Source organism: Sipha flava, unplaced genomic scaffold (genome assembly GCF_003268045.1).
Source record: "Sipha flava isolate LNK unplaced genomic scaffold, YSA_version1 103_pilon_pilon, whole genome shotgun sequence".
In the NCBI taxonomy this organism is placed as follows: domain Eukaryota; kingdom Metazoa; phylum Arthropoda; class Insecta; order Hemiptera; family Aphididae; genus Sipha; species Sipha flava.
Window position 1 is genome coordinate 1,199,914 of NW_020271717.1, and position 25,228 is coordinate 1,225,141.

Below are 25,228 nucleotides of genomic sequence, written 5' to 3' on the forward strand. Positions count from 1 at the left end.
AAAAAAAAAAAAAAAAACGAAAAAAAAAAATTAAAAAGAAAAACCGCAAAACACTAAGCGAAAAATCTTTAAAACGTTTTCGAGCAACGCGATTCGTAACTACCAGAAACGGCGACTAGTTTAATACCAATCGGTAAAAAATGTCGGCGCGCGGCACGTTCCGTCAGCAGCACGTGACCGGAAGTAAAATAGTATTGTTTGCGATCGCGAAACGAGTGTTACGCGAATGGGCGCGTTTGTGCACGAACACAATCGGTCTACTTACTCGGTGCGTTCGATCGAGGCCGATGAGACGATGGCGGACATTATTCGGTGGAGACAACGGTGGTAGATTAAAACGTGGATACAGTCGACAATGGTCAGTCACGGACCGTCGCCGTCAGAAAAATGTGTGTTGTTTCGCAGTCGTTGACCGTTATCTAAATGATATGTCGCACGCGCAGAGATAACGCGCGACGCGGCTGTTTTTCGCGGTTTTGCCTCCACGGCACACGAGGACCACTCAACTGGTATTCGGTTGCACCACAAGATACCGCCTCCGCCACGTCGTCACCAACGATAAATCGTTCGCCAATAGCTGGGGCGACCGACGGGGTGCGGCAACGACACGCGTGGCGTCTTCCGCAACTGCCTCGTGCCGCCGACGAACGGTTCGGTTGTCTCACGTTAACGATTTATGACACCCACTGTAAATCGTCGCCGCCGCCGCCGATTTCTCTCTTCCAAGTGTACCTCCGTATGTAGGGATTGCAAAAATGGTTAACCATCCATACATCGGAATTACGGTGCATTGCATACGCAATATCGATAATACGAGTAGAGTAGGAAATGTCAAATGGGAAATAAATAATATTCCTCTTATTGCGTTATCGACCTTTTTAATTAGGTGACTACAAGAGATGGTTTATGTTTTTTTCTATAAAAGCAAAAACGGTTTTCTTTGTTTAAATCCGTTTTTTTATGATTATTTCTTTTTTGAATATCTTGTTTTTATTTAATTGTTTTAAACTGTTTTAAAACGGTTTAAAAACAAATAATTCCCGATCTGTGATTAACAGGTAGTGCATGTATGTTAAGAAGCACTTCAGCACACTAGCGACGCCCGATAAATTCCATATCAATAATATTGTACAATGCGTAGAGTAATATTACTCTATGGCAAGGGCGTACCCATGGATGGGGGGTCGGATCCGGACCCCCCCATTGAAATTTCTACATACTCAACAGTTTAATAGTAAATAGTATAATAATAGTACATAGTGTATTTTAATTTCCCATTATCTTCAATATACAAAGTTTATAGATAGTCCGTCGATGAGTAATAAAGACAATAATACCTATTTATAGTGACACCGGGACAATTTTTGAACCGTGGGGGCTGAGCACATCTACAAATACAGAGGAAGGTAAAGTAAAGTAAAGAAGGAAAACCTTTCAATTGCTTTTTTTCAATTTTGAAAACCAATGTCAATAAATGCATCTCGTGAATGTAATGTGGTTTTTCTTTTATTGGTTTAACAATTTTAAAGCACAAGGGTAACATAAAACCGTATATTTTTCATTCACATAATGAAGCCAGGAATGTTTGTCAAACCATTTTGATTGACAAGACCTTCCATTGGTTTTAGGTAAAATAAACTCTTTTTTTTGGTATAAACTGTTCGATCAAATTTTAATTTGTTATTGACACGGGATCGTGTGATTTATTTGAATGGGTGGCAGCGTGTATTTCTTCTAATGTTGATGATTTTGGTTGAACGTTTTCATTTTCTCGTAAAAAGTTTTAAATAATTAATTAAAAAACTGTCTATAACAAATTGAACATTTGATGTATTTTTGTTTAAAATATTGATTAATTTATTATGACATTAAAAATACGTTGTAAGCCGAAATAAATATACATTATTATTTAAAAACAACCAATGCAGTACGGTAGTAGAATTGGTATTTCCGGCGGCTGCCGCTGGCCGTCGGAGTACCTATGGGTGCGTCTTTATTTGTATCATCGTTAGGCACGAGTGGGCGAAGCTATTGAAGTTTTAGTAGAAAAATGTTATACATAATTAAGTGGAGAATAGACGATCAAACACACTTACTAGCTAAGCTTAAAATGCTTGACGTCTACTAGACGGGAACGGTACCTAAAACAATATCAGTGGTGAGGAGATCTAGACGACCTGGGCGGCCTCGCACACACTACGCTGGGTGCCGGGGGTCTTATGCGCTGCAAACACTGGGAACGGATATCAATTCCGATCTCGGGCGGATGATGATCGCAATCCACCAATGACGTTTACGATGCCGTCTCAACGGCGACGATTGTACAGCGATACACGGGTTAGACAAGGAAAACGATTCACAAGTATTATGAAAAATTACTCACGTGTATTGCTGGTAATAAGAAACACTTAATTTTCGATTCAATATAATAATACTAATAATGTTAACGATGAGTTGCCGAACGAGCAATAATAATGAGCAAGTAATATTGAATCGCAATAGTATACAACAACATAAGTGATATGAGAGAAACGCGAAAAATACTATAAAAAAAAAAAAATAATCCCATTTGAGAGCGGCTGTAATGAACAATTAACGTGGTTAGGTTAGGTTATTAACGACCGAGAAAAAAACGGAAGAAGAATGTGGTGCAACAATCGACGAACAAACGATAATAAAGATAGATATAGCAAAAATGATTGATACATCGTCGGCGTTACACAATTCACGGCACACGAGTTATAAACACATCATTATAATAATTTCAAATAACAAAACGTAAAAATAAATTAATTAAGAAAAAAAAGGATCAGATAAGATGCGCTGTCGGTGACGTGCGCGTCGCACATGTCGCAAAAGCATAATTTTAATGAGCGCCGCCGCGATTGCTCGAAACACATCGGCGCGAACAATAACGTTAAAACAACCACGAGCGACTACGTTTAATACTAGGTACTCCTGTTACGTGTGATGGTATCGTTTTACCGAAATCTGTTGAAAAATTACCAGTTCGTGAAAGATTTATTTCTTATATTAATCAGTAGTGCTTAGGTACAGTTTTATGTGGTACGTGGCAAAACTTGGACTGGCAAGTAGCGCGAGTAACTGCAATTTTCAATAAAAATGTAAATACACCAGCTTTTTATTTTTAGTCGCGCTTGTAATTTTTACTATCGTTAAAGACGTATAAAACGTATAAGACGTATAGAACTGACTTTTTCTAAGAGTTTTGAAAGAAAAAAATATTACAGAAATATGTATATCGAACAAAGGATATCACGAAAAATGTTTGGCTATTATGCGAGTGAAGTGCTAAAAGTTTATCGGACTCATGAATAATAATTAATTGTTGATTCCCTTGAAACTGATGCCAAGTGGCTTCTCTTGTACACTGTTATAAGCCATACATCTAACGTTTGGATTAGAATTTTAATTTAGAATGTTTTGTTTATCAGAACTTATGGAAAAAAAGAAGCTATGTATTATAAAATTAACTAAGACTAATACTGGACTACTTTGGGATTTATCCGGCAATGATTAAATATTTTATACTTACGTAATTTTCCCGTTAATTATTACATATCATTCCTTTTTGTATATTTATTGATTTTATTTATTTTCACATGAAAATATAGAAATATAAAAAAAAATCATAAATTACAGTGGTAAACAATTTTGATTAGTAATATTTTAAATAGATACCTATATAAATAAATAAATAGTGTACCTATATATAGAAATAATTGAATAAATAAAAGCTTAGTTTGTCCATAAGGAAATACCTTAATTATTCATCAGGTATGTATAAAATTAATAAAATTGCGACAGAATTTGAAATAATAAATAACTGATTATGAAAAATTAAAGGAAGGAATATAAAGAGAAAAATTAGTGACTTTAACATAAAGATAATTTATTTTTTACTGTGAAGATTATTTAAAATTAGTTCTTATTAGGCATAGATATATTAAGAAATAAAAGTCTTTGGTTATAATTTATTGTGCATTGATATAAGTTATCAATTTTAAAATCGGTTTGTACATTTAAAATATTATTATAATTATTATTTTTTATTTCAATGGGTATGTATAAATTTTCTAAAACTTAATTAATATAAATGTTCTTTTGGGTATTTAATATTTCTAAGTCAAAATGTATAATATACATAGTATTATTATGATTGTTTTCTAAAACATATTAAGCAAAATTTGAATTAGTTCTTTTATAAATTTATTTCAGAAATATGTTCTTTACATCATATTTTAAAATTTATATTTGTCTTGCCTGTATAAAACTTTTTTTAGTTACATTTAAGTTTATGTACATATATCAGCATTTTAAAAAAAAAGGAGATTTTTTTGTTTACTTTTTAGTTATTTATAGTTTTTATAAATATAATAATACTCCAAGCTAAACTTTTATTTATTTATTTATTTATTTATTTATTTCTGTATCTATATAAAATATTTGTATATTTATTACATATTAATTTACGATCGATAATGAAAATTCTAATCCGCAGATGATAATTATAGTATTATTTGAGTTGAATGGGTCGACAGTAGTGCTCTGAATGGTTCATAATGTTAGGGACCGGACAGGACTGAAAATGTTAATAGAGGACCAACGTTGGATCGAACTGGTTGCTAAATTTTTTTTTTGGACCACACCGGATTGAAAATTTAAAATAATTTGACTAATAATAATGACTGAGACCGAACCACCGGTGCGAACTAACTAGAAATTTTAATGTTTAAATATTTCTGGAACTATCAAATTTTTTTTTTCTATTATACCGATCCGAAAATATAGTATAATAAGATAAAACGGATTAACGATTCTAACTAAAAAAAAGGTCGGACTGTGAAAATTTTGAATTATACCAAATAATTGGTTATTAGTAAAGATTTAAATTGCTCCTAGATTACTATATAATTGCACAAAATTGACAATATGTAGTACATAAAAAAGTACATGCTACCATTGTACATAAATACAATTCTATCAAATGGTGTAGCTTGGCAGCTATATACAAGTTGTTTCATGTTGCTCGCATTATAACGAGAATAATTGCAACCGTTGTTCTTGAAAATATTCTCTATAATGATTATTAATAGGTACCATGCAGAGCTACAAAGTACGTGAAACAAAGGCACAGGGGTGAAATATTAATTCCCATTAAAATATATGCGTTATTATTTCTATAAATAATGTCTTTAAAATGTATAATTATAGTTAAATGAATTTTAAACGAGCCTTGTCTACCTAGTCGAAACCGACCGAATCGATCTTATTATATATATTGTAACTGAACTGAACTGAAATGATTATAGTATAAGGCAGGACTGGACCGAAATCTTCCATACAAATATTGAGCCGGACCAGTGCCATAAAAACCGGGTGTACAGAATGTGCCGCTTACACGGTCCCCAAGGCTTACATACATTTGGGGGCCCCCTAGTCCCAGCCTAAAATAAACTACACTTTAAAAACATACAATTGTTTAATAATATATTATTATTTTATAATAAAAAGAAACTTTTTTTTTAAATTCATGTAAGGATGTTATAATATTCTAGAGTAATATAATATTTATTTAACTCCATTGAGTATTTGAGTAGGCATACAACACACCTATTTAAACTACCTAATGTGGTTGTTGACTTTCCCAGACGCATACTTTTCCTAATAACACGTCTCGAGAATTGTCGATTAGATTGATTGTCAGGTTATTAATTTTATTTATAAACGGATGAGATAATATTGTTCAACGTACAAAATATCGATGCGGGCCACGGGGACGCCTGTCGCCGACATTGGAAATATTCATATTTCAGTAATCGCTGTTTTTCAACGGTTGACCATCGACCATACGTCCAAACGCAAATAATTTACTATTTATTATAAAAAATGCCTAAAGTAAGTATCCAAGAAAAAAACCCCATAAAATAAAACCAAATAATTAATTGTAACTTTTAAGTTGCGAAATTAAGTTGTAAATAAAATGTATTTATTATAAGTTATCTACAGAAAAATTCTTATTTTTTGTTAAAAAATGTTCATTTTAAAATGCATATTTTGTATATTTAAGTGCATATTTAGTGAATTTTTAGAGCTACAAGTCCTTTGCCCTAGTGATACCTAACCATCTACTGTTCACCCTATTATACTCGTATATATGACCATCATAAAATATTTCAATCAAAATTTAAATTGATTTAATACAAGAATAATAATAATATTATGTATTTTTATTATAATTATTATTATTATTATTATTATTTCGAATGCGTAGATCAAAACTATAGTATATTATATTTTAAATTATGTTTATTTTAATGTAATAGATAAATACAATTAATTATTAAGCTGCAAATTGTAATAATAAATATAAATTAATAAATTAAATAAAATAAAACAAGTATCTTAATATCTTATTAATTTATATAATGTAATAAAATATCTTAGTGTATAATTTACAATAAATAGTATTATAGTTTAAAAGCATTTAGCTTAAAAATAAAGTAAAGTAAATGGTAGTTTGACTTAGTCTTGAAAATAAAATAACAAATCACTTAAACATTTATACAATCCATAGATTGTAAGAATATTTAATGTAAAATTTTTAATATTTAAACGATTTCTCTGCTGATTCATTGTTAAGTCTGCCTTAGAAAAAAAAGCCTCTTACTTGGCACAGTGCTTAAGTATTTTAAGTATTCTTACAGCGTAGTACGTTTAATGCGGAGGGTTTAAGGGGGCTGCAGACGATGCAAAAAATCACGTAAAACAGGTCATAAGCTAGGCAAAACTGTGGGACTTGGGTTTGACGGATTTTAATTTTGAAAACAAATTAAAAATATTGAATATCTTTACTAAAACTTGATCGAAGGAATTTTTATTATTACAAAAATTAGCGGCGTACTTAAATACATAAAATACATAAATTTCTGTTTTTTTAAATTGTCAATATCTTATTATTTGATTACAATATAGAAAATTCCTTTGGTCAATCCCTAGCTAACATAGTGACTTAATTAAATCTGTTTTCAAAATTTAAATTCATCAATCTCAAGTCTCCCAGTTTTGTCTAGATTTTTGGCGTTTTTGACATTTTATTAGCGTGGTGTAAATTTTCTTCGTGCACATTGACCTGTGCATGCGCGTATGGGCGTTAGAACATTTCTAAGAATTCTAGTACCAAGCCATAACAAATATTAAATACTACCCGCATTTCGAACAATTATCAGTCTATTAGAACTAATGACTACGGAAATGAAATAATAATGTATTGTAACAATTACAATCATTGCAAAGTATAAAATAGTCCGCGCATTTTCTTAGTGATAGTAGTTGTCATTTCACATTGATTTTCTAAGCAATACGTTCGGTTGTGTCTTTTGAATAAGTGGTTTTGAAATAAATTTGTTATATATAATTTTTGTATTGTTATCCGTTTGGATAATATGGATAGTAAAAAAGATTGGTGTTATGAAAAAAAAACCAAACCCTTATTATCTAAAAGGAAAATAAAAAAAGGAAATATTGATGCACTTAGAGGATTAAAAAAAAAAAAGTAAGTACATGAATTTAAAATTATTTAAATATATTAAATTTTCAAGTGTTTTCGCCGAGTGAAAAATTTATAATATAATATTTGATAAAAATTTACGACATTAAAATTAACATATTGTTTAATAATAAAGGTTATACTTTATTTTCAAGGTACAAAATACACTAGATACTAGTGATACTACACCAATTAATTTAATAGATAATTCACTGAACATGCCTAACTTAAATATATCTACTGCCGAAAATAATGAAACAGTTAATTCCTGGAAAAGTTTAGAAGGAAGGAGAATAATTGATATGAAATATGTTTTTGAAAGTATTCAATCAATAAAACATTTAAGATTTGATTGCACATTTCGTGATTTAAAATTCTCAAAGGAAACAAGGAGTGGATTTTTTAGTTCGTTTTATTTTGATTGCAAAATGTGTGGGGTGCACAAGAAATTGTAAAAAGTGAAAATCCCAATGGCCAAATTGTTAATGTAAATATGGCCATGGTGACAACAGTATTATGTTGCATTTAAGATTGGGAAAGCCATATGGAACAAATGTTATTATAAAAAAAGTAGAATGTACTAATCATTTACTACGTAACTACATAAATCGTCTTAGAGATATAAGTGGGAAAAGAAAAAAATGATAAAGGAGACATCATACCGGGTTGTTATCGGAAAGTGGTTCATGATCGTTTACTAAGGCTTCGGTATGCTGAAGCGATTAAATACAGAAGACTTGAACAAACAGACCACACATATGAAACAGCATTGGATTTACTGAAAGCAGATATAACAAACGGGCCTAATCATGTATTCGGAGACCACTCTAAATGCCAATCGTATTTTTGTGAAGGTCAAAAAAAAGGTATGTAACTTTTATTTGAGTACTGTATGTCTGTATGACATTTATGATAATATATAGAAATAGAATAAAAAACCAAAAATTTTTTAAATTTCAATTGTTTATAAAAACTCATAATACATAAATTTCAAGTTACTAGTTTTTGAATAACAACAAAACAATAAAAACGTGGTATGAGAATTTGTCAATTTTACTCTACCACAAAATGTTTGAAAATGTATTATTATTATTACATTTGTATTATATATTATGTTTTAGGAGAAGAAAACATTGTACCTGATTTAAAAAACTATGGTGTTTGGGATGATATTTGCAGAGCCCGAAATCTTCCAACCTATCATACCGAAAGTTTAATGTACGGTTATAATAATAATTCAGCTGAACTTTATAATTCAATTTTAACTAAATTTGTCGGAGGGAAACGAGTAAATTTTTCATTGAGCGAGTCTTATCAACTAAGGTGTAACGCAGCAGTCACTGCTTATAATTCAGGACCAAACTGTCTTTCTTTGTTTAACAAACATTTAACAAATAAAAGCTCAGGGAGATTTACAAAAATGTATATTAAAAGGCAAGTATAGTAACTGCTGAAACTCGAAGATGACAGCGGTGTCTTTTTAGTGGACCAAAAAATAGAACAAAGAGTACAACAATAGGAGGACCAGACGAAAATTATGGAAATGTATCTCATGACCCATTTTCTGAACTTACTGCTGTTGAAATTCAACAGTTAAAAATGAAGTTCATGGAAAATATAAAATTAACTGAGAAACAAATCCAAGATTTAGAAGTGAAAACTAAAAGACAACATCAATGTGATGAATGGCATTTGGAGCGAAAAAAAGGTAGATATTTCATATTTTATTAACAAAATAATAAGTTTATATGAGATATGGATATGGATGGAAATAATAACGAAAAAAAAAAATTGGAATATATGAACAATAAAATAACATTTTCGTACAACGAATAATTGATTATAATACGGTAATATACATCAGAATTGTTCATATGACATACATTATATTATTATAAATTATAATCATTGATTACAGAACATATTTTTATAGAAATTACAAGTTAAAAATAAATTATAGAGAGAATAAATTTCAGAAATAATTTATGCTAGGATCAATGTTATTATTATTGGTTTATTCAATTATATTATATATGCAATTCATATTATTTGTGACTACGATATTTGGTACGACGTGTCGACGTCGGGACGGTTTCTACTGAATCATTAAAATTAATGACAGATAACGTTGATAAAGATTTCAGATTAGTCTCACACACACACTAATAGGCATTTACTTTCCACACACTAACAAGCCAACTTACTGCGTCATGTTAAATTGCCTATGCTATTTTCCTTAAAATATGGTCGTCTGCAGCCCCCTTAATGCGAGTGCCTCGTGCGACTATTCCGCTATCACACGATGACAATAGCACTGTTGTAAATAACATACAGTAACTCTATGGTAGATATGTAAGCAGAGTCGCATTTAGGAGGGGGGGGCACTGGCTACAACTGCCCTGGGCGCCAGTTTTTCGGGGGCGCCAAAATTTTGTGGTTGGAAATTTGCTCACTTGTGATTTATTGAACTTTTAAAATTATTTTAAAATTATTATTTTTTTGTTTTTAATAATAGTATCATAAATTAATGTTAATGTATTTAATCTATTAATACATATTAATATACCTAATATTAGTTCCCAAATTTGTTGTGATAATGTCAATAATCATAAGTTATTTATAATAATATGGCGTATATGTTATCGCGTGCGGCGTGCAGTAGCATGCCTACTACACAAAAATAGCATTGATTTTAGAACATCAAAAAGGTTTATTAGGATCTATCTCCTATATTTTCCGTGGACAGGCCCCGTAGAGGGACGCCAATTTTTTTTTTTGCACCGGGACGCAAAATATCTAAATATGTCACTGTATGTAAGTAACCTGTCTACAACCACGATTCAAAATATAATATAATTATGTTTTTTACCATCCCTTTTAGGTACCTATTGGTTGGTTAACACTAAGAATGGCAAGATTTATCGTGACCTCGATATATTGAAAAACTAAATATCGATATGACGATATATCGTAATGGAAAATATCAATATATGGACATTTCTCAAAAAATGTTGGTTTCATCATTGAATTATAGATAGCGTTAATGTAGTGAAAAAACCTAATATCCTCTATTCTTTGATCATAAAACAATATTGTGAAATTCTAGAGTCCAGCCAAATATCAGTTTGTATAACAATAAAATACCTATCAATATCAGTACAAAATAAATCACTCAAATTACGTGCTTACATAAACAGAACAGTTTTGTTGATTTAATTCACTTATTAATTTAAAACTACCGAGTATCATATTTCCATCTAATACTGAACGGTATCACCACTTCAACTTGACCTCTACCTTAATTTTTATTTATTTCATTAATTAAATTGGATAGAGAAAATCAAATTAAAAATATTATTTTTTCATTTTAATTTTACTATAACCAGTATTGAGTTTTCATCTAATCATATGATTTTATTTTTTAAATTAGATTGGTCTTACATTTTAACTGGTGGTGGGTATCTCTTCGTCCATATGTTTTTTTGGAACATAATGTTGTATGGATAAATTATCATTTACATTCAATTGAGCAGTCATAATTTTTTCGGGACTCCGTGGCTTTGAGCCACAAAATATGACAAAATACAAAATGCTTTGATACAAATTGTGATATTTTCATTTGTTTTTGTTTTGTTTGACGATTTTCAAAATCAAAATCTTTTTTTCTTTTTTAAATATATTTCAGGCGTGGGCCTCAAGATTGGAAGTACTATCAGATACTTTTATAATTGTTTGCATTAATTACACGATGCTGTCACTTGATCAATTTTTGTAAACATACGCCATGATTAAGCCATATCTACTTCAATAATATAATAAATGTAAAATTAATATATTATACACATATTGACACATATTATAATTATATAAGTTATAAGGTATTAATATTAGATATGTACAAAGAAAATCGACGATTCTTCCCGATGACCCGATATCAATATTCAAAATGTTAATAGTATATTATTAATTAATATATCTTAATTCTTAGTATAAATTAATTAGTATGAAAAAAAACACTTTCATGAAAGATGAAAAACTCAATAGTTAATCAGAATTTCAGTTTCCTTAATGATCATAAAATTGTTAATCGCGACTTCATTTTTAAAACCAATGTATCTATATGGTTTTTAACTTCAGCGATAGAAAAAATGTGCAATTTCGATCTCTTTAATTGTATTAAAAAATAATTCGCATTGGGTTTGAATAAATGCTGTAAAAAGAAGTGACAATGAATTTTCAAAAAAAATGCATGGCCGGACATTTTTCAATAGATAAAAAATAAGACTTCTATTCCTCAAACATTTCGACAAATCAAGTCAACGCCGATTATAGTGATAAACAACGAGTTTTTGAATGTTTTTAAAATATTTCATATTTCAATATTCATATTTTTAAATACATTCATATCACATTAAATACATTAAAAAACGGGATAATTCAGCGTCCTGGAAGCTTATGTCAAGACAACGGGACAGACATTTGAAATACAGTATTTTTCTGTATAATTCGTCTGGCCGCCCTATATCACTCTGGTACGGTTTTATCATATATAATAGCTGAAGAATTGTTCGGTTTGACTCCATATTTGAATGAAAGATTTCGGTCCAGTCCTGGCTTAAACTATGATCATTTCAATTTGGTCTGGTTTTTAAAATATCAGACCGTTTCGGTCCGGACCTGTCGATTCCGGTTAGGTGGTTACGAACAAGGTGGCCAGAAAGTTAATAAGTACAATCGTCAATAGATAGCGTTAAAATCGCCCAAAATTGCCGAGTATTCTAATAAATTTGTCCAATATCGCATGAAAAAACTGTTATCATAATTGATTTTAATAAAAAGCCAAAATGTTTTTATTCTCATTTTTAAATATGTTGATTTTTGTTTTAGGACGTTTTCAATATAAATCAAGTATAAAGAACTGTAGCTAACTTAAGTATAAACTGTGAAAACAAGTATTACATTTTAATTTTTAATGAAAAGTATTGATGTTTATTTAGATAAAATATTCATTTTTTCTTCAACCAATGAAAAATAAACAATTAATCAATACTAGAATTAGAAGGAAAAAATACCTACATCGGTTTTTTTGTTTTTTTGCGATAAACAAATAGAAGCAAAATTGAGAGTTACGAAAATAAGAGAAAGAGTAATAATGAACAGACTTCGCATCGGGCATAGGTACTCGATTAACCCATGGATACTTTATGGCAAAGGACGAAAAATCGATTTGTATTACCTGTGGTACCGAACTTACCGTCAACCATATTCTTACAGAATGCCGTCAATATACAGAGGAACTCGATTAGCTCAACATCCCCACTACCTTAGACGCAACCCTCGGACCAAACGTAGACACCACCTATCAAATTTTGACTTTTTTAAGAAAATCTAAATTGCATAATTTAATTTAAAATATTATATTTAAGATATAGGTACATTAAAAAAATTGTAATTAACGTAATGACTACGACTAATGGCCGTTGTCGCCGATGTATTGTTTAGATCAATAAAAAAAAAAAAAAATTGAGAGTCAATCCTTAATGGAAATTTACGAATAAAAATTACAAACAATTTGAAATGGAAGACGTCATACCGATAACAGTGAGTGCCAATTTGTATAGTACACAAAGAACATTAAATCTTGGAATTTTTTAACTTTCGTTGTTTATACATTTTATAAACAGTTTTTTTATTAACCACAGAGCCACGGAATAAGATTGGCATTTGGCAACGAGCAAACCACTAAATATTATATGAAAGCAGGCAATAGTTAGCAACCATAGATAAATTATAATATACATTAAATTATGGATTATTTATGATCGCAATGCAATACTTTTGTAGAATAACAATCATTGTTCTTAAACACGATCAAAATAGTATATTGTGATTATATTTTATAATATTTTCTCACAAGATATCTGATATATCTTAAGTCGTGTTTACAATTGACGTTAGTGATAGACATAACTAATGAAAACAATTTGAAAAAATAATTTTTTTTTAATTCATTTTTTAAGAGCAAATTAAACAAAATATTTAAACTTTTCAATTTTTCCTTAGTCGCTTAACATGCTAAATAAAAATTCCAAATCACCCAATTAGCAACCAGTCGCCAATACTAATTTTTAAGCGTAAATACAGATTCCAAAATCATCCAATTGGCGATTAATCGTTTAATCTGTAACCCTGGTTATGAATCATTTAAAATGTATTTAACAATGATTTTGAATTTTAAATACATTATTTATAGAATTAATATCACGTATATTATCACGACAATCAATATTTTACACCTACGCCGTTGTTTTATATACTTTATTGGTAGATGTATATATATCAGAGCTATTCATGGTACTTATTAATAATTATTATAGAAAATATTTTCAAGAACAATGATTGAAATTATTCTCCTTATGGTGAGAGCGACATAAAAGGACTTATGTAGAGCTGCCACGCCGCGTCGTTCTTGATAATTAGTATTTATATGTAATTGTATATGTACCTACTTTTCTATGTACTAAATAATACATTATAACATAAAATTTCAAAATTTGATTGAAAGTTTAAAAGGCGATGCTATCAGTGTTGAAAATCTGAAACAGCTTGTACAAAATAATATAGTAAAATGTGATTTAGCATTCTTAAAATTACATTTATCCGAGTTATTAACTAATCTTACAAATTTGGAAGCATCGAATAGTGAACTATTTGAAATATGAATATGTTTAGAAAAATTGAAAATATTTTAACAAATTATCCTGGTCCAGATGGAAAAAAAATGAAAGACAAATTTATGTGGGTAATTGAAAAAAATTAAGGGTATAAAACTATTAAGTCTTATTATGAAGTCATGTCAGGTAAAGAAGATGTTATTTCAGATATAACGCCTACCTTATTGAATTGTTTTAAATATGCACCAATAACTAGTGTAAACCATAGGCGTGTTTACGTCTATGGCCACTCTGGCAATAGCCAGACCTGCAAAATCCAGCTCTGTTTTAAATTTATGCTTAAATCATTAAAAATAATTACTAACAAATAAAAAGAATGATTAAATAAAACAGAACTAAATAACAAATATTTTCACATAAAATATTATATATGTATAATATATCTGTGACAAAAACTAACCAATAAAATTTATTATCTAATATCCATAGCTATAAGTATCCGTGTAGTTCTAGTTGTATTTTATGTTATATACCTTTTATTTTTTTGAAGAGAGTGAGTATATTATTTACTAGCTATAGTTACTGTAGTAGCTACAATTACGACATACGTTATCGAGGTAGTGTATTGTGTATAAGTCACTCTTTGTCTTCGTATCCTAAATGAAAATTTCAATTTTCCTAATAAAAAATGTTATTGGCCATAACTGCACGAAATTTTCAGACACGTCTATGGTGTAGACGTAGAACATAGTTTTTCTATGTACTAATATATTTTAAATAATAAAAGATTTAATTTTAATGAACATAATTTGGAAATGTATCTAACTATCAATTTTAATTAAAAAAAAGTAACATTATCTAATTTTTTTATATAACTTTGAATTTTTATAATGCAATTTATTATGCAATTCTTAGGTATTTTTTGAAGCAATTTTTGGTGTGTTTTCAATGCAATTAAATCCGATCTTTAATTATTAGTTATGTATGAGTACAGTTATTTTTAATAATCTACAAGTAGTTAAAATCTATACCAACTATCAATAATGTGGTATAATCAAAAAATTTAAACGTTCGAATTTTTTTTAATTTGAATCGTTAGTCCATTCTATCAAATCAAATAATATTTTCAGTCCAGACCAGTAGAAAGAAAAAATTGGAATAGGTCCGGTTCAGTTCATAAACTATAAAAATCCGAAATTCGTTAGTTCGGACCCTGGTCCGATCTCGGTACATTCCTTTAAATTATTTTAAATTTTTAGAACGGTGTGATCTAAAAATAAATTTGATCAATTGGTTCATTCTAATGTCCTTAAGACCGACGACTTAACTGAATCAATTATTTAAAGAAAAATAATTAATTATGTTAAGTGAATTCTCAATAATTCCATAGAAATAGATTCTTCCACATAAAAACTATAAATTCTTGAAAATCTATTTTGATATAAGGTCCATCAATAATAATTAATCAGCTACTAGTTGATCATCTTGATATGATAGATTATTTCTATAGTTTTGGTTCTGATTTTAAAATGCTTTATATTCATTATTATTAAAAAAATCAAAATTATGAAGACTTTATCGATTAATTGATTTTTTAACATATAAAATCCATATGTTTTATACTTAAAGCATTGTGTATCATGTGAGAATTTTTATAACTTTTTTTTATTTGTATTTTTAAAATTATATTCAGTTGTACTCCGTTTTATATATTTACTTGGTTTTATTATGGAAACCTACATTTTTTTTAATTAAAACAAATTTCAGTGAAACTCGGTAATTTTAAAACCCGATAATTTTAGTTTTATTATTTTCCCTTCACAAAATTATGTTTTAAAGTATTTGAAAATAAAAAAAAAATTAATTTTTACTGAAAATTAAACTAATTGAAATTGTTTTAATTTAAAAATATTTAAATTGTAAGAAAACTACCCACTGATGGACGCGCATAGGCGGACATTTGGTTGAATTTTTGGGAGGGGGCTATAATAATTCAATGTAAAATAACCCGCAGGGGCTTCGTCCCCACACACCCTTCCCATACACAAGTAAAACTTATTACCATTCAAAATATAGATATGTTTAAATTGTATTAAAAAACACTAAATAACGTATATTTAAAAATAATTAATATTTTATTTTAATGACAAATAACTATTTGTATTGGTAAAGATACTCAAAATATCATCGCTTTTTATATTTTTCGATATATCTTTTTCAATATATAGTATTGAAAAATTGCTGAACCTATCTTGAACCAACAATGTCCTTAGCCAAGTTTTTATTTTTTTCATTGCACTGAAACTTCTTTCGCAAGTAACCAAACTATGTAATTGGTATTGTTAGTGCTATTATAAATAATTTTTTATTATTTCTTATATTACGATTTTCAAAAAAAATGAACATATAATTATAAATAAATTATAAAAACAACGAATAAAATTTCTAACAAAGTTTCGATTTTAGGGGACTTTTAAAATATTTGGGGGTCTTATCCCCCCAATCCCCCCTGATATCCGCCTATATGGACGCGTACACACCCACCCTATATATCGCAGGGTAATATAATGAACAGTCCTAAATCATTAATTTAAACATTAAATACAATAATAATCAATGTTTTTACCAATTTATTGCAGTACTAATTTATAAGTGACTTGGTAGTGAGAAGTTTACTAATCATTTTAAGTTTAGTATTTTAGAAATCATTGTACCTATGTATAGTTTAAACCATCAAGCATTGAGCATATATTTTCTCAGATTTATTAAATATCGAGTGAATAATATTATTTACCTTACATATTATATTATAATAGGTAATAACATCTAATATAAAAAAACTAATTTTATTAAAATGTTTCAACGTCGTTGTATATTCATTGGCGTACGCACGGAGATGATGGGTATGCTAGTGTAACTCCCGAAATGTTATAAATTGGAACTGTAATTTAAATCTAAGAGTAAGAGACCCACATTTTAATTGATGTTGCTCAATAAATAATATAACAGCTACAATTGACAACAAAAGTTCAAATCATATTAAAGCTATCTGAGAAAAATATACGAGTTTAGACGAAATCATATTTATTGGGACTAATATACCACAATATTAAATAATAAATTAATGTTATGTTTATTTATTCATGTATATATTATAATTTATCAAATATACCTACACGTTTTGTTAAGACAGGGTCCAAAAGTTTTGTAGGTACCCCCTGAAATGCATATCTGCGCACGCCTATATGTGTATTAAGTGTACTGTTATAGGATAAGTATATTAAATATATACCCAAATAATTAAAATCGTTAGCTCTATTAAATTCTAAAAAAAGAAACGGAAATTGTATTTATATTTTACAGCATAAGTTATGAAATAATAAAAATTGATACAGGGAGAATATAATATACAATAATCTGATAAAATATATTGGGAAATATTGATATATACATATCATAGGCGTGCGCAGACCTCTTTTTCAGGGTATGCAAAAGGCTGCCACTGTCTACCCCCCCCCCCCTACACCTATAACTGAAAGTTAATTTAAGCGTTCAAAATTCAGATCTTAATAACTATTTCATTTAAAATTTTAATTTTTTTTCCTGAAAAAAGTGACTGAATAGCTATTTCTTAATCATTATAACTGTCTTCATAATTAAAATTTAAAATAAATTACGAAAAAAAAAATTAAATACATAACACTTGAAATGGTTTGAGTAATACGTTTAAATAGGGTCAGTGGCGTATCCATGATTCATTTAACGAGAGTGTTTTAAAATTTAATAGACTTATGGTAAGTGGAAGGCTCTGTCCCACTTCCTATATTACATAAATAAATACCATGTATTTATATAAATTATTATACTAATGAAAATGATTATATTAAGACATTATATATTATTATTTATATTTATATTATTTTTAGTGATGATGATTTTTTACCTTCTACAGTGACAGATCAAATAGTATCTGAAGATCCTCAAAATGATCAGCCATTAGATATTATTAATATGCCAATTGAATTGTTAATAATGAAGTCCCATTAAATAAAACAGTTGAAGAGCAATCTACATCATCACTTATAGTAATTTCTTCTAATATAACTACAGAATCACTAGAAAATAATTTACTTCAAGCCTCAACTTCAAAAATTAAAAAATCCCCAGTGTCACCTGCAGATATAATACCTCGTACCAAAGGTAAAAAATCTGAAATTTTGTCTTCTACTCCTTATAAAATCCAACTTCAAACTTTAGAAAAAGATAAGGAAAAAGCAAAACTAATTTCTGAAAAAAATAAAGCAGATAAGAAAGCAAGAAGAAATTTATTTGAAACTAAATTAAAACCAAACAAGAAAAAAGTACTTAAAATAGCTGATACCTCTGAACAAGTCAGCACAACTGTTAACGCTGAATCAGCTACAATAGTAACTTACAAAGAAAATTGTCCAGCATGTAATGAAAAATATGAAGATCCACCAACCGAGGATTGGATTATGTGTTGCAAATGTAAGATTTGGTGGCATGAAGCATGTTCATACTATGAGGATCCCCATAAAGACTTTGTATGCGATTTATGTTCATAGAAATAATACTTCAGTTACATTTTTTAATATAAAATTTTTTAAAATTGTATTTTAAGTATTTGTTAAAATTGACAAGGTAGTCATGAAAAATAGTTTATAGTTATTATTATTTTTTTTACATTTTTTTTTTTTTTTTTTTTTAAAGTTTTTGTTGAAATTGACAAGGTAGTCATGAGAAAGAAATTAATCATTTTATATTTTAAACTATGCAATTTAACCATATTTTGTTTTATTTTTATGTTTATTATTATTAATTAGTATTATAAGTGTTAAATAATTTATTTTTCCATTCAGGGAAAGATCGAAGTTTTTAATATAAGTTAAATGAAACAAATTGTCAAACTAGTCATGATTATGTGATTATTTTTTTTTTTTTTTGTTTTATGCAATTTGGTAAAAAAAGGTAATAATGTTGGACTGTAAACTAGGTAACCAAGTTCCTTATGTATTTTAATGATTATATTTAATATTATTAAATATAAATTATTTGATTACTAATTTCAAATAAAGATTTATTCTACACAACTAAGTCTGTATTAATTTCTCATAAGGACTTTTACCCTGACCTATACGGAATTTTACTCCACGCATGGGGTAAGATTCCCAATTTTTATTTTTTTAATGTTTTGCAAATAATTATTTAAAGGTATATAAGATTCGATGCACAGCTCTTATCGAGCACACATGTTTATTAAACGTCCGCGATTCTTTTTATGTTTCACTTATACAACTTTGTCGATTTTAACAAAATTAATACCGTTGAAAAGGGGAAAAAAAGACGAATCACTAGTATTTCAGATCTTACCCACTACGAGGGTCTGTGCAGCCCCAAGGTAAGAAAAATCACATTTTTAATTACCGTTGCACAAAATGTCTAACCAAAATAATACGCTGCCGCGCTCGTTATCTAACCAAAATAACACGTCACTGCGCTCGCCACCACAAAAGAAGCCAATACAACAACAAGCCGATAACTCCAATTAAAATTGTAAATGGCAATCAAATAATTAAACAAAACGAAATAATAAACACCTACCCGGAGATTTATCATCTGTTGATTGGACATTGGTAATGTCTCCTTACTCCCAAAAACGTCAGCACATTCCATCACCTATTACGTCTCCCAAAACCAAACAAAGCAATACATCAAGTCAGTTTACAACAAAAAATCGTTACGCCTCACTTTCTGAAAACTTATCTATCAGGAAATGGATACTGATCAAACGTCTGAATTACCAAATACCAAACCACAATTACCACCTCCAATTTTTATCAAATCTGAATTAAACTACAAAAATTTCTGTGACGCTATCAAACTATTGATCGGTCTCGAAGAATTCTTTTGCAAAAGTCTTATCAATAACCTAAAACTTCAAACAAAATTGGCTGGTTCATTCCGAAAAGTAACTAAATTGATCAATGAAAAAGGAGTTGATTTTCACACTTATCAAGTTAAACAAGATAAACCATACAGAGTCGTTTTTCGGAACTTACATCATACCCCGCCTATCGATTTTATTATCTAAGAATTAAATGAAAACGGATTCACTGCAAGACAAGTTGTAAATGTAAAAAATAAAATAACAAAACTACCGTTACCCCTATTTTTCATAGACCTTGAACCTGACCAAAATAACAAAGAAATATTTAAATTAACTTCAATATGCTACACCAAAATTAAAGTTGAAGAGCCACACCCCCGACGCCAAATAATACGATGTCTTAGATGCCAAGATTTTGGTCACTCGAGAACATATTGTAATCACGCACCTCGATGTATGAAATGTGGGGAAAACTACAATACTTCTGCCTGTTTAAAACCCATCGATCAACCACCAAAATGCGCACTATGCGAAGGACAACACTCAGCAAGTTATCGAGGTTGCATTGTGTATAAAAATCTACAACAAAGACACCAGAAAAATAAAAATAAAATTAACCAAGATTTCCAATCTGATATTAAATCATTAAGTAACAATAATCCCATACCTGTTAAAGAGGTCTATTGCACCACCCCAAATGATAATATTAATACTAATAATCAGCCTCACACTCAATCATACGCAGATGCCTCTCGTCAATTTAATAATACAAAAATCCATGAACAAACCACAAATTATTTTTCCAAACAGCTCACCTCATTCCTAGATGATTTTAAATTAATTATTAATCCATTTATTTCACTTCTCACAACGGTTATCAACAAACTTTTAATAAAAAATAATGAATAACTCCACCCAATTCCATCCCTCATTAAACATTTTACTCTGGAACGCAAACGGTGCCATTCAACACAAACATGAACTTCATAACTTATTATTCGAAAAAGAAATTGATATACTCCAAACTCGACTCCCATAAAAATCCTCTTATAAAAAATATGTCCTCTCACGTTCTACCTGGAAACCCAAAACGACGTTTAAAAAGGAACTGGTCCCGTGACCTATTATAATAAATTGCCAAATTACAAATTATGAGGATGTTGCCAATGGGCCTCTTCCCCAATCATGCTATTCATGCCATTGTTATTCATAATATTTATCATATTTACTTATTGTTTTTGTTTTTATGTACAGATTGTAAATTTCTTTAAAATAATAATAAAAAAAAAAAAGGTATATAAAAATAAAATTTAATCTATAAATTGACATTCCTTATAAGTTTACCTTTTGAAAAAATATGAAGATCATATTAAAATGTTTATCACATTATAAAAACCAAATAAATAGAAAACGCGCACTTTTACCCCAGGCTACTCTATATATTATTATACGGTTAGAACATTTTTCTAAAAAAGGTTTTAGTAAACCTAACCTAAATGGTGCATGGGTTAATTTACCGAGAAAAATATATGTTTACGGTTTTATTATGTTTTAATAAATACTGTTAGAGAAAAATTATAAAATATTAGGTTCAAAAGTTGTTCAACAAATATTCTTACTGGAAACTAGCTTACCGATTTACATTGTCATGAACAATGAGAAAAATAAATAAACGATGGAAAACTGCACATACTATAGTGGTTGTGTACACAATACACGGCTTAACTTAACATAACACAGTAGTATAGGATAGGTGTTTAATTTAACTACAATAATGATACTTGACTTGACTACCTAAGGGTATATATTTTGAAGCCAATGTTGATTGGAAACACTTTGAAGATAACAATTACGTACTATATCTAGTAAAATATTTTAAAATCAATAATAACTAATTATTCAAGCAAATGCAGTAGTAAATTCAGGATAGTTGTTTTGGAAGTTAAAACCCCCTATTGAACCAAAATTTAATATTTCATTTACGTACGTAAATATGCATATTGCCAGAGTTGGGTTGGATATCGTGAAGAATTATGTTGATATGAGTAAATAATACATAATATTTCTCAACCCGTGGCTCGTGAAGGTAATCTATGTGACCCTTTACAGATTTTCAAAAATAAAATATTAAAAGAAAAGTAAAATTATTATAATATACGATTTTTTATTAATTTATTAATTCTATTTTCGGAGACATTTTCGAATAGAAATTTAACGATTTAATATCGATATGACCAGTGCACTTAAAACAGCGTACTGATCAAGTTAATGTGTACCTCAATCTGTAATCTTTTCAATAGTCAATAAAATATATGAAAACATGTCCAAATGTCCTACATGTATATTGTATACCTACTATATGTAGTAAAATTATATTATTAGATTAATATTGACATTTTTCGTAATTTTATACTTGGTGGCCCGCCGAGGAAAAAAGATTGGGCATCAGTGCGATGAATTGATTTTTGTTAAAATCATAAGTATAAATTAGATATGAGATACAATGAAAAATCGGAAAAAAGTGCCAAAGATTATTTTTTTAGTTTGCTTTAATCATTATTATGGTTAAAATTGTAATTATTTATCATTTAAATAGTTACACTTTTTTACAACTTAGTTTTTTTTTAATATTTAATTTTTATTAAAGTTTTAAAATATAAAACAGAATAAACGAAAATATTCCCAGTTAAAATTGTTTCCAACATACATTTGATACTAAAAAAAATGTCTAAAATATTATATACTCGTAATCTTTAATAAAATAGATTCGTTTGCAATTCAGTGATTGCCTTAAGACTAATATTAATTTATAAATAAAATTAAAAATTTATTTTTTTAGAAAATTTATATTATATTTAGGTTCATTATGTATATGTAGTCGATTTTATAATTTTTTTATGGCTTAAGGAATTTAAAAAAATGTATAAATGCTATTTAGAAATACATTATTATATTGAATATTGTAAAATGCAGGGAACGTATCTAAGGTGGTATGGTACCGTAGTTAAAGAAAGGGCTGAGAATCTGAAAAATATAATATATTTTGAATTATAAGCTATTAATTTATAATACGCAGATTTTTTTCATCATCCCCCCCTTGAATCTCTATCAATTTAGTTATCGATATACGAGTAGAAATGAAATGAGATCGAAACCAACTCAAAAGTTTTATGGTCGTCGTTATAATTTCTGAAATACGTTATATTTTTATAAAAAATTGATTTGTCGTGCATTATTTATATAATAATATGCCTATTAATTTTTTTAATTAAATTTATACGAGTATCTTTATATATAGTAAATGGATAGTTTAAGTAAATGAAATTATATAAATATTATTATATAAACATCAACTTTTTTTTTTAAATTGTTTATGGTATATGACTTATTTTTTTAAAGTCATTCTTAGATAAATTGCTTGCTTAATTAAAATTGTACAAATAAAATGTATTTAAATATAACCATTTTAATGAAGTGAAACTTATCTAGTAAAATACTTTTCAACAGTAAATTAACACACACAAATAATCGCTCGGTCTTCAAGTAAGTCGATTTTTAATATACTAAAGTACATTTTAAGATATAATAGAAACTAAAATTTAGTCAAACATCCAATATTTTAATAGCAATTCAGAACGTAGGTTCGTTATTTATTAGATACAATTGAATATTAACTATAATAACATTTTTTTCTCTACTATTAATTTATTATGTAAAATATTTTTAAGCCAGGAAATTATTTACCTAAAAGAATATTAATACTTATGTTATTATCTAAATATTATACTAGGTACATATATACACAATATATCAAAGAGTTTTTTAGTAAAATTTTAAAATGCACAATATAACATTTCCAGTAACTAAATCCTAAGATTTAAAACGAATTGGCTAACTACATAGCAGCTTGTAATTAATATGGTTATATGCTTATAGAAGACTATGATTAAATATATATGGAGCATAAGTATATATTATATATGTACATATAATATGTTTATTATTCTATTTAGTAGTGCCTACACATTTTAGAATTATTCTTTATAAGGTAACATAATAATGTGAGATTACGTCAAAAAAAATAAATAATAATAATAAAATTTAGCACATTCTCATATATAGTTATAATAAATAATATGTAATGAAAGTAATTATTATGTAAAAAAACATTATATATAATTAAAATAAACACTTTTAAGTGAAATTTCGAGATTTTAATACTATAATTTTGTTTCGTATTACTTGATGTAGCAATTAAATGTTATTCGAATACAGTTACAATTACTTGAAACAATTAAATTGTTAAATATATTACAAAAAATAACAAAATTGTAAAACTAAAATCTATACTTAAAATTATAAATTAATTTGATAATTATAGTACAGATATATTAAATATTCGCTTACATTACTACTCGTAAGTATATAAATTTGGAAGTTTTAAAAGTATATTTTGGAATTTTTTTCTTAATTTTTATGATATAATGTATAATTTTAAAAAGAACATTTTTGTAAATATTTAGTTGTAAAATTAATGTTGGCAGTTAAAATATATAAGAAAACTTTTTCGACAAAACTTTAAAACACGAAGATTACAGTATCCACAGAACATTCGTATAGTTCTTTATAATTAAACTTTTATTTTAATTATTTTTACTGTGAAATATATTTACATGAATTACTCACAGATTTCAATTTTGTATAAATAAACAATAAAATATACTTATGGTGATGAGGAAGTTAAAATGGAGGAACTAAAATATATGCTCTAAACAAAGATGTATATGATATTAAATTTAAAAACAAAGGTAATAATTTATAATTGTTGCATTTTAATAACGATGCTGATAACCGAACTCAGTTAACTACCTATATTATATAATAATATATATTAATAAATCCTATAAAACACAAAAATGAATTATTTATTGAATTTTGAAATCATTAAGGTAAATATAAAAATTAACATGTTAAAATTAAATTTGTAAAAAAACTAATTATAAAACCAAAACTACAACTATAGGTATTTAAAGGTAGCAAAAAATATGATTTCACATTTTTATACAAATCTTCAAT

General features: G+C 28.0%; 1 pseudogene; it reads left to right on the forward strand.

Moving 5' to 3' along the window:
• The first annotated feature begins 8,086 nt into the window (after positions 1–8,086).
• On the forward strand, positions 8,087–9,053 carry LOC112682397 (annotated as a pseudogene).
• The last annotated feature ends 16,175 nt before the right edge of the window (positions 9,054–25,228 follow it).